Here is a 12,297-nt window from a genome sequence, read left to right as displayed (position 1 = left end):
TTCCACACCCACAAAAAGATGATGCCGAAGGAACAAAGCAATGAGCACCACAAAGAACTCTACCAATATGGCTACATTCCAGATGAACACATCACTTAATTTTTTTTTTTTTTTTTGCAGGGGACAAAAGACGCTGCTCATAAGCTCTTGTTAGAAATATTAAGGAGGCGAAACTGCTGTCTCCTGGGTAACGGTTTCTCTCGCCGTATTCCCTGGAGCCCTTGGACAATCCTGGCATGCCCTTTACTTCACATGATTGCTGCCAGAATCCCTTCTGACAGACAGAAGGGGCTCAGTGCTCAGCAGTGTGTCTGCAGGGTGATGGGCATGAGGAGCTAGTCTCCTTGGATCCCGGCTGCTGCTCCTTTCCTTCTTGGAGTTGACGTGGCAGCAGATGGGCTGCAGACATGTCCCAGGGGAAGGGTGCCTGGAGCCGCAGGCTGGGTCCCTGGGTGGGGGCAGAGGACAATATGGATGCTGCATGAAAGTGGGTGGGGACTTGGGGAAATGCAGTATCATTGTCTAAGGGCGCCGTTGGAGAAGGTTCCCTCCTGTGGACTGATTCCCCCGCTGGCTCTGCATGAAGCATGGGGGAGCCACAGGCCTGAGACTTTGATGGAGGAGCAGTTCCACTTTTATTTCCTTGGACCTTCTGCTGAGGCTGTCCTTTGGGGACCTGCCGTCCACCCCATTGCTGTCTGTGTTTCCTTCTGGCTTGCTTTCTCCTGGGATGCTAAGTTATGACACTATCAGGCATACGCATGACAGTGGAAATGGCTGATGTGAACAGACAGATCCTCAGGGTGGTGGGGGCTCAGGAGAAAACCTTATTGGTCATTTCTAGCATCACAGTTTCCCTTGGAGCAATGGCTGCCATTTGATGTTTTTCTGAAGCATTGCATGGCTGCAGTAGGGGATATTTTGGGCAAACTGTCCTCAGATCACAAATGGAGCCCTGCATCTTGGAGAATGGAGACATGATTTAGGGAACAAGATTTCAGAAATCAGCTCCACTGCCTCCCCTCGTGTCCATCAAGCAGCATCACCAGGGTCCTTCCTGGACACAAGAATAGACAGTGCTTCTCCCCCTTCTCTCTTGTCCTGGTCCCAACATACTGGATGGAGAAGGAGACCCAGAAGCACCAGAGTAAGAGGAGGAGAAAAAGGAGGGGTGGGAGTGGGGTTTTTTTTTTTTTTTTTTTTTTTTTTTTATCTGGATGAGAGAAAAGGTGTATGAATCTTTAAAGTAAAATTTACATACTGAGAAATGCATAGGCTTAAGAGTATAATTGAATGAATTTTCCAAAGGAATATATCATCATAATCAAAAGCCCAGGCAAGATGTAGTACATGTCCATGTTTCCTCTTGCATTGATTGCCACTTGTTATCACCCTCAGAGGCAGCCACTTCTCCCTGCAATTTCTCCCTCCATGGTGCAGTTTTATTTTTTTCTAGAAGTTTCTATTTTTCTTGCATCTGCTCTGCGCATGCAACAATTCATCTGTATTGCTCTAAGCACAGAGCAAGTCGTTCTTGTTTTTATTGCTGGGTCATATTCAATCGCTTAGATATACCATGATTTTTAATCCATTCTCTTATTGATATTGATAGACATTTAGATGTTTTCCACTTTGTGACTATTATGAACAGAGCTGCTAAGAACATTTTTGTATAAATCTTTTTGTAGACATTTATTCTCACTCTTAGGTAAATACCTACAAGTGGAATTGCAGGTAGTTATGCATTTAACTTTTAACTCCCAGTGTTCCAAAGAGATCTAACCATTTTACACACCCAGCAACGAAGTGTGGGAGTTCTAGTGGCTCCACACTCTTGTCGACATTTGGTGGTGTCAGATGTTTATTTTTTTGAGTGACTGTATCATTACAGTGACATGGTGAATATCTTTGTGGTTTTAATTTGCATTTTTCTGATGACTGAAGGTGGTGAATGCCTTTTGATGTGCTAATTGGCATCTGTCTTTCATGCAGCGTCTGATTAAGGCTTATGCCCAGAGGGAAGCAAAAGATGAGTAAATCTGCCTAGAATGCCACCAAAGGCTGGGAAGGTTCGAAAGCCTGTAATAGAACATGTTTGAAAGTTAATGGTTACAGATGAGTGGAACTACTTCCAGATGATAGGCAGTTTATATATATATCAGTCAATAAGGGAGAGGCAATCTCTCAGCATCCTTTGCACAATGCTTGGTTTGGGGCCCCGGCTCTGACACTGTCCACTGCCAAAGCACTGGCCCTCTCTGAGCCTCAGTTTTCTCATCTTGTGATGGGGGATGACCAAGTCCTGCAGACCCGAGATGATCGTAGGAAAAAGACACCTGCTAACACTCAGGAATGCATTCAACTACAGACAGTAAGTCCTCCAATGGGGTTTGCTCCTCTTCCTTCAATCTTCCTTAAGATGTGTTGAACTCCTGGCAAATAAATTGTTTTTCATTTAGTTGATCAAACACAACCAGTCCAAAAAAGCAAAGCTGTGTGCTTTTCATTAATGTGTCCCATGAAGGAAGCAAGTTGTCCTGGCTTTCATTTAAATCAAGACAGCCATAGACAAGAAAAAGACCATGTCTTCCTTCTTCCTACTGGAAGGGTGAATTGAGCACTCATCTGAGCTGTGGAAAGAGCGGGTGTTTTCTGGATGACGTATCCAAGCCTGTGAGCCTTGCTTCTCATGCAGTTAAAACCCATGTTAACAGCTGGAGGCTGTGGGGTAGGGGAGGGAGCCTGAGCTTCCTGCTCAGATACTGACCCGACAGTGGCTGCGTTTTCCGTTGTGATCATTGGTGTGCAGTTGGTCCTCCACATCCATGGGTTCTGCATCTGCACTGTCAGCCAACCAGGGATTGAAGCTGTTAAACCAATTGCATCTGTCCCGCCTGAACACAGAATTTTATTGCTTGTCATTATTCCCTAAAAAGCACAGACCATATCTTTGACATTGTACTAGGTATTGTAGGTCATCCAGAATGATCTAAAGTCCATGGGAGAATGTGTGTCAAAAGCTGTGCCACTTTATAGAAGGGACTTGAGCATTGTGGATCTTGGTGTCCTCAGGGGTCCTGGAACCACAGCCCTGCAAATCATTAGTGCTTTGTTTATGTCTCCCCGGATTTCAATCGGCTGGGTCAGAACTAGAAAAGAATCGTGCAATGGTTTTCTTCCATGATGTCTGTTCCCACTTGAGATAATTAGTTTCTTCCCCTCATCTCACTCTGGCTTATGAATTGTTCTTCATTTAGTTGATCTGACACAACCAGCCCCCCAAAAGCAAAGCTGTGTGCTTTTCATGAATAAGTCCCATGAAGGAAGTGAGTTGTTCCGGCTTTCATTTAAATCAAGACAGCTATAGACAAGAAAAAGAATCTGGACTCAACAAATTCTTTTCTCATTTTAATTATCTCAGAGTAAGAATGGAAGGGTCGAGGGGAGGAATCTGGTAATAAATAGGGCGAGGCTGGCCGGCCCGCCGCCAGTGTGCACAGGTAACTTTACTGGAACTTTTCTTTTTGGGAAAACCTCTTCAAAAGCTTCCAGATGAAAGGACTGATATCCCTTTCTGTGTGTTGGATTCTGAATTCTGAAGCTTGCTGGTTGGAAGGAAGCACACATAATTTTTTTTTTTTAAATCCCAGGAACTCAGAGACTCAAAGGTTTTAAAGTCCTATGCCCATGGAGAATTGCCAACTAAAAGGGGCAGAGCAGAGCTGGGTCCCTAGGTGTGGGGACCATTGTCATAAGAGTAAGAAAATGAAATGGCTCTGTATGTAGGTCAACGACCCCCTCTCTACCGGGAGGTAAAAAAAATTAAGGATGACCTAAAATCTACTATGTATAAAAAGATTCCAGAGAAAGTAGCTCTTTCTTGTCAAAGTGATAATGTTTATACTCCCCAAAGCCAGACCTCCTTGGAGTCTAACTTTAGGGGGAACTCTTTAAAGCTGAAAAGCCTGGTCGGACCCTCAAGTCCTTTCTGACATCTATTAACTTTTCATCCTTCAAGGTAGTTGGCTGCGTTATTGTAGAGGTGTTCAATGGATCCTGCCAGCGTTTTCCGTTGTGATCATTGGTGTGGAGGGTTCTAAGTCAGCTGCTTCTTAGCGCTGGTGAACTTCTGGCTTCTCCATCACTTAACTTTTCCCCAATAGTGAAGATTTGAATGAGTCAAGACTCCCAAATTAAACTGTCAAAGGGAAAGATTCACAGAGAGAGATTTAGATGAGAAATCGGGACAGAAAAGAAGAGGAGGAACGAGAGGAAGACAGAAGGAGATTTAAAAAAAAAAAAAAAAACCACTCTAATACAAAGACGTTTCAAAGGCCTTATTAAACAATGTCCTAGACCTGTATGACTTTTTTTGAAAAGCCAACTGAAGCCAGAAAATCAGTTTTTATTGCCCAGTTATGAGATGAGTAGCTCCAATGGTCTGCACCTGGTCACAGCTCTTCATGATGTCCATGTGTCAGACTCTTGGTTTCTCCTGAGGGCTGCTGTCAGGATTCACAGTGTTTTGCGCTCTGCGTAGCTACTGCATTCTCATTTCTTAGCAAAAAGCAACATTTTTTTCTAATAAAATAAAATAGAACCCATTCTTATTTAAGAATTGTTTCAGATTTACAGAGGAGTTGGGATGATAGAACAGAGAGTTCCTGCACATCCTTCACCCAGTTTCCCTTGAAGTTAACTTGTTATATTAGAGGGTACATTTGTCAAAATTAAGAACTTTGGTGTAGTACAGCAAACTGAACAGCCCCCTAAAGGGCCCCCAGGCTCCCAGGTGCAGTAAAGGGAGCAGGCAGAAGCTGGTGAGCTCTGGAGTTGGAGGTGGATCTGCACTCCTAGGGAGCAGAGGCAGCTGGAATGTGGAGGGCAGAGTACTGGAGAAGGGAGAGTCAGAGAGAAAGAATTTGCAGAGGGGCCCCTTGGGTACTGAGTACTGATTACTGTGTGCCTATGAGGAACAGCCTTGAAAGGGTTAGGGGAGAGTGCCTGTAGAGTGCACAGGCCTGTTTCCACAACCAGAGCATAAAACCTCACAACTAATGAGCCATGCACCGGAGCCTCAAGAAAACGCTGTCCAGGAGTGGAGAAAAAATCCACCTCTGTTAAATCCTGCTCTCATCCTGCCTAGCAGAGATTAAAGGCAAGACCCAAAAGGATCAATTTATTTCCAAGTAAGTTTACATCCCAAAGTAAAGAGTATTGATAGAAATACAAAAATATCCAGTACCCAGTGAAATAAAGAGAAACAAGGTCAACCAAAGTGACCCTGAAGTGACACAGATAGGGACACTGAAGCAGAGTTACAACTGTCCTCATATGTGTGGGAGGCTAGAGGAAAGGCGGAGCGTGTGAAGTACACATGAGGGATATGGAAAAGAGCCAAGACTGGACTTCTAAGGTTGAAACTACAGCGTCTAAGATGAAAAGTACATTAGACAGGGTTCCTGGTACATCAGGGGTTTTAGAAGGAAAGATAAATCAGCCACAGAGGGATAAAAAGACTGCACAAGATAACAGAGCTCCAGTAAACTGTGGAAAGACTTCAAGAGGCATGGTGTGCACACCATGATTAGTGCTCCAAGGCCCTGGTGGAGAGAAGGAGTGGGTATAAAAAAAGGGGAAGAAATAATTGCCAACAGTTTTCTGAATTTGATGAAAAGTACAAATCAACAGATGAAAGAAAATCACATCAAGACACATCCTTAGCAAATGCTTAAAATCAGTGAAAAGTAGAAAATCTTACAGCTAGGGAAAGGATACATTAGGTACAAAGAAGTACAGATAAGGAGGACAGCAGATTTCTCATTGAAAAACAAAACAACCAAGTTAGAAGTCAGTGGAGTCATGTGTCTGCAGTACAGAAAAAGAAGAGGAGGAGGAGGAGGAGGGAGAGGTAAAAGGAGGGGGAAGACAAGAAAAACCAAACTGTCACTCCAGAATTCTCAAGCTGGCAAAAACACCTTTCAAACATTCAGGTGAAATAGTATTTTTCAAATATACAGATCTGAGAGCATTCACCACCAGCAGACTTTCAGTGCAAGAAACACTAAGGAAAGTTCTTTAAGCAGAAAGAAAACTATTCCAGAATGAAATGCTGGATCCACACAAAGCAATGAAGGAGCTGGAAATGCTAACTACAGGGCTAGAAATAAAAAAACCCTTTTTTCTTATTATTTCAATATATTTAAAAGAAAATTGACCATTTAAACAAAATAATAACAATATATTGTGGGACTTAAATGTAGAAGTGAAATGTATGATACCAATAGCACAAAGGCCGGAAGAGACATGGAAGTATACTATCATATGACTTTTACGCTACACAAGAACATCACTGAGGGCAGATTATGATAAGGAAAGATGTATACTGAAAACCCTAAAGGAATCACTATGCTAACACAACAAAATGCTATATTTAATAAGCAAAAAGGAGACAAGATGGAATTATGAAAAATACTTCTAAGTTTAGAAGGCAAAAAAAGGTGATAAAGAGCAAAGAATAGATGAACCAAATAGGGAAAAAAAGCAGAAGGTTTACTTTGAATCTAACAAATCAAAATTACATTAAATGTAAGTGATATAAACATGAAATTAAAAAGCAAAGACTGTCAGATTACACATAAAAAGTCAAGATCCAATGATGATCTTACCACAAGATGCTGACTTAAAAAACACACACACACACACACACATAAGTTCAAAGTGAAAGGCTGGTATGGCTGGCAGCTTCTGGCCTAGTCTCCTAGCGATCAGGCCATGAATAACTTCCAGTGTTCGTCTCTTGAGTCTCTCTTTGAATGTGGGTGGGACCTTTGACTTGCTTCTAGCTGATAGAAAATGGCAAAAGTGATAGGGAGTCAATTCTGTGAGTAGATTACAGAAGATCATAACTCCCATCTCACTAGCAAAATCTCTCTATTGTCTTCTCAGCTCACATGCTTTGATGAAGCAAGTTGCAATATTACAGAGTCCCACATGGCAAGGGGTATAATTTCCATGTTTTGTCTCTCCAAAATCTACATGGACAGCTAATCCTCAATGCAATAGTATTAAGTGGGTGGGTGGGTTCTAGGAAGTGATTAGGCCACGAGGGTTCTGTCCTCATGGATAGAATTAACATCCTTATAAAAAGGTTTGAGGGAGCAAGTCCATTCCTTCCATCTCTTCAACCCTTTCTGCCAGAAGGCCCCATCTTAGTGAGCAGTCTTCACCAGCTGCTGAATCTGCTGGCACCTTGACCTTGCACTTTTTAGCCTCCAGAAATGTGAGCAATAAACTCCTATTATTTATAAGTTACTTAGTCTAAGGTATTTTGTCATAGCAACAGGAATGGCCAGCAACAGTGTTATGGTTTAGATACTAGGTGCCCCCTAAAGCTCATGTGTGAGACAATGCAAGAGCAGTCAGAAGTAAAATCATAGGGTTTTGAAAGCCTTAACCAATCAATTAAGTCAGTGTGTTAATCCACTTGAATGGATTAAATGGGTGGTGGTCACTGTAGGCAACTAGGCTGTGGCTGGAGGAGGTGCTGCGGTGTATATATTTTGTCTGTGGTCAGGGAAGGTCTCTTTCTGTTTTCTGGAGCATGTTCTAAGCTGCTTTCCTCCACCACACCCTTCTTCTTCCTGCCTCATCTTGTGTCCAGAGCAATGAGCTGGCCGTCTATGGACTGAGACTTCTGAAACTGTGATACCCATGTAAACTTTTCCTTCTCTAAAATCGTTCTTGTCAGGCCTTTTGGTCACAGCATAAAATAAATAATTAAATAAAAAGCTGACTAAAATGGACAGAAAGGAACTGAAGACAGTTTTCAACCAATGTCAGCCAGGAACTGAGACCCTTAGTCCAACAGTACCTGGGAAACCGAATTCCGCCAGTAGCCATAGAGGTTTGGTAGCAAATTCCCAGTTGACAATTCAGGTGAGACTGTAGGCCTTGTTATCACCAAGCATGCAGTCCTGTGAGACCCAGAAGCAGAAGACCTAGCAAAGCCATGGCCAAATGCCAGAAACTGTGAGGTAAGAAGTGTGTGTTGTTTTGAGTCTCTGCATTTGCACTAATTTAGGACACAGCAATAGATTTCTGATGAAGATGGAAAAAGGCCTACCATAATCTAAAGAAAGCTATATTAATACAGACTATGTCTTTTAAATTCAAGGTGATTTTAGGCTGAAGAATACTACTAGAGATTAAGAATACCATTTCATAATGATAAAGATGTCCATTCTTGCAGGGCATGGTGGTGCACACCTGTAATCCCAGTGCTTGGGAGGCTGAGGCAGGAAAATCACAAGTTCAAAGCCAGCCTTAGCAATTTAGCCAGGCCCTAAGAAAGTTAGTGAGGCCATGTCTCAAAATAAAACATAAAAAGGGCTGGGGACGTGGCTCAATGGGTAAGCTCCCCTGGGTTAAATGCCTAGTATCAGAAGAAAAAAGTGTTCATTCTTCAAGAGGACATCATAGCAATGCTAACCACTTGTGTACCTGATAATAGAACTTCAAAATACTTGAAGCAAAAACTGATAGAACGATGAGGAAAAAAGAGATCAATCAACAATTATAGTCACAGAGTTTAACACTGTTTTTTAAAATAACTTTTAAAACAAATATGAAGAATGTCATGAACAGTCAGTCAGGTTCTGTACTGCTGTGACCAAAATACGTGACAAGAACAACTTAGAGGAGGAAAGCCTTATTTTGGCTCATGGTTTCAGAGGTTTCAGTTCATAGATGGCTGACTCTCTTGTTCTGGGCCCAAGTGAGGGAAACTATGCCCTTGATGGCAGCCAGGAAGCAGTCCACCCAACAACTGCAGATGCACACACATTATTTTGTAGTGTACATGGAACATTTACCATGATACAACCTGTTTTAGAATGTAAGTAAGTCTCAGTCAGTTTATAAGGAGTAAAGTCATACAAAGTAAGTTCTGTAAACACAATGATTAAATTAGAAATAGAAAGATATCTGGAAAGATATATGAAAAATTCCCAAACATTTGGAAACTAAATGCACACTTTAACCCAGGATTCAAATTAAAAAGAAAATCAAAAGGAAATTTAGAAAGTATTTTGAGCTGACTGAAACTAAAAGCACAACATAGGAACATCTGTGAGCTTCAGAAAATAGTATGGGAGGATCATATGTACTACTAAAATCCTACATCCCAAAATAAGAAAATTCTCAAATCAATGACATTTGCATCTTCCTTAAGAAATTAGAAAAAGATGAGCAAATGAAGGCCAATATATATATATATATATATATATATATATATATATATATATATATATAGGAAAATAAAAGAGATCTAGTGGAAATCAATGAAACAAAACTTAGAAAACTAATAGAGAAAGTCAATGAAACCAAAGGCAAGACTGTGTGTGAGGGATGGGAATTCCAATTGCATGAGATAGAGAGGTGATATTGCTATAGATTCTGCAGCTATTAAAAGAATAACAAGGATCAACTTTATGCCAATAAATTCAAAACTTAGTTGAAAGAGATAAATCTCTTATAAGAGACAGACTGAAAGCTCTCTGAAAAAGAAAGGAAGAAACTGTGTAGTTCTCTACCTAGTAAAGGGCTTGAATCCATAGTTAGAAACTTGTCACAAAGAAAATGCCTACCCAGATGACTTCACAGAAGAACTATACCAAACATTAAGGGACAACTGCAGGTTTTCCAGAAAATAGGAGGGAACACTTCTGAGGCCAGTATTACTCTGACACCAAAACCAGACAGGCATTACAAGAAAACCATAGACCAATATCTTTCATGAAAATATATACACATATGAAAAATTATAACAAATCAAATCCAACATCATGTACATATGTGTATTTACATATATATGAAGCTAATACTTTGTGACCAAGTATGATTTATTCCAGGAATGCAAGGTTGGTTTGACATTTGAAAATCAGTGTAAATCATTATAATTAACAGATGAAAAATTATATCACATCATCTCTGTATATATAAGAAAATCATTTAATAAAACTTGATATCCACTCATAATACAAACCCTCAGCAAAGAAGAAATAAAGAGGAGTGTTCTATCTTTGAAAAGGAGAATCTATAAAGCCTTTACATCTAATATCGTACACAATGGAGGAGACATTCAATGCTTTCCTCTAAGGTCAGAAGAAGGAGAACTGTCTGCCCTAGCCACCTCTACTCAACATGCCACTGGAGGAAAATAGGAAAGGACATCTGTATGGCAAAAGAAGTAAAAGTGTTTATTTGAAGATGATATGCTTCCTACATAAAAATGTATTTCCTATGTAAAAATCCCACAGAATTTATAAAAAGTTACCAGAACAATGACTGAGTTTAGTTAGTTTGCAGGATAAAAGGTTAAGACACAAATAGGTTATTTTGGTTTCATATAATAGCTACACATAGTCCAAAGCTGGAATAAAAATATTATGAACAATATTATGATTCCAATATAAGATGACTAGGCAACAATCTTACAAAGTATTTGCAAGTCTTGTGCACTGAAAACTAAAACACAGCTGAGAGAAGCTATAGGACCTAAATATATGGAGGGATGCATCGGACCCATGGGTTACCAGTCTCAATATTTTTATGATGTCAGTACTCCCCAGATGGATTTAATTCATAGCTATCCCAGTGAAAACCCAGTTAGCTATTTTGAAGAAAATGACCAACTGTATCTAATATTCATATGAGCATGCAAATGAGCTAGATTAGCCAAACTACTGAAAAGGAAGAATGGCCCTAGAATTACACTCCTGACTTCAAGGTTTATTAAGAAGCTTCAGTATTCAAGACAATGTGGGATTGGTGTCAAAATTCCCAGATGGATCAGTGAACTAGAGGAGAGATGGGGGATGACTCTTCCATTGCCCTCTGACCCCGCTATCGCCCCTGGAAGGCTGTCGTGAGACAGAGTCCTATTGTCTCTTGGGTTCTGATGAGCTGTGGGCCTTCCTGTCTCACCCCTTCAGAACAGAGCTGCGGACCCTAAACTGCAAAGCCCAGGTCTAGACTTGGATCTCAGCCTGGGGCACCCTTCCACCCACATTGCCACCATCCAGCCTCCTTTGCTTGGATGTCATCATTTCTGGGGTGTGGGACGGAGTAAGGACCATGAGGAGCTGGCACCTCTAGCTAGTCTTTCACTGTTTACACAAAAAGCGGTTCCTGGCGTCTTGTGTATAATTGAGAAGACCGTTCAGAATGAAACCCACACGTATGGAGTCAATTGGTTTTTGACAAAAGTACAAAGGGAACAGAGTGAAGAAAGTAAAGGGTTTTTGACAAATCGTCAAACTCTGTACACCCCGTTGGATATGCAGTTTTGGACCAGCTGGACACCCATAGGCAAAAATGAGCCAAACACACACTTCACCCCATACCTCACTCTCTATAGATGCAGAAATTAACTCCCAATGGAGCACAGCCATTGTTCTGGAGCAGTCCAGTTCTGCTGTGTGAGGACCAGCCCCAAGATGTTGTCACATGTGGAGAGTGGTGACAGTGACTGGGAGACCAGTGTCTGAGACTGGGGTCCCCGATGACTTCATGGCTGTGGTATGCCACCAAGTATACTTGGTGACTGGGAAAGTTTCTGTGCAAAGGCATAGGATGCCTGGTTGCTGTGGAGATGTCCTCCATGCTAGAGTCTTATCAGCTTCAACCTTATTCTCAGGCAGGGCAGCTCCTGGGAATGAGAGAACTTCCTTGCTGAGATAACCACAGCATTTGACCAGCTTTGCTGCTCCTGAATCTGCCTGAGAATTAGTAACTTTAAACAATGGACTTTCTTGAGCTGCCCAAGGCTCCCAACATTGCACATTGCAACTGTAGCATATAACTGAGGAAGTAGCTGCATACTGTTGCTAACTCTGTAACTTTCATGAATACAAAGAAAAACCACTTGGATAGTCTTTAATCTGATTTAGAGACATATAATAAAGATTGCTGGTGTAATCCTTTAGATCTGCTTCTCCATCAGAGAGCAGCAATCCACCCGACCCCAGTGTTTTATCTTCAAGGTCTGCGTGTGTTGACTCTTTATTTCTTCCAATCTCCCATCACTCTTTGGGGGAAGCTGCTAGTTTGGCCGCGCTGGTCACGGCAGTCGAGGCTGAAGGGAAAAGGCAGGTAGATCCAGGATTGCACAGAATGCAATTTATTGGGGGACTGACTTAACACTTGGATTCCTGCAATATGGGTCACCAAAGGGGCATATTTATGGGTTAGGACAAAAGTGACTTTATCCTTGATCCTGTTTTATCTTAGGCTAAT

The 12,297-nt window shown here is 41.4% G+C and overlaps 1 protein-coding gene across 1 annotated transcript in view; it reads right to left on the bottom strand.

The window, feature by feature from the left end:
- The window catches only part of Asb18 (ankyrin repeat and SOCS box containing 18), a 57,745-nt gene that overhangs the window by 21,194 nt on the left and 24,254 nt on the right, over window positions 1-12,297 (bottom strand). The window lies entirely within an intron of this gene.

This window comes from Marmota flaviventris, chromosome 11 (genome assembly GCF_047511675.1).
Source record: "Marmota flaviventris isolate mMarFla1 chromosome 11, mMarFla1.hap1, whole genome shotgun sequence".
Lineage (NCBI taxonomy): Eukaryota > Metazoa > Chordata > Mammalia > Rodentia > Sciuridae > Marmota > Marmota flaviventris.
Note: the sequence above shows the minus strand (reverse complement) of the source record. Positions and strands in the feature narration are given on the sequence as shown.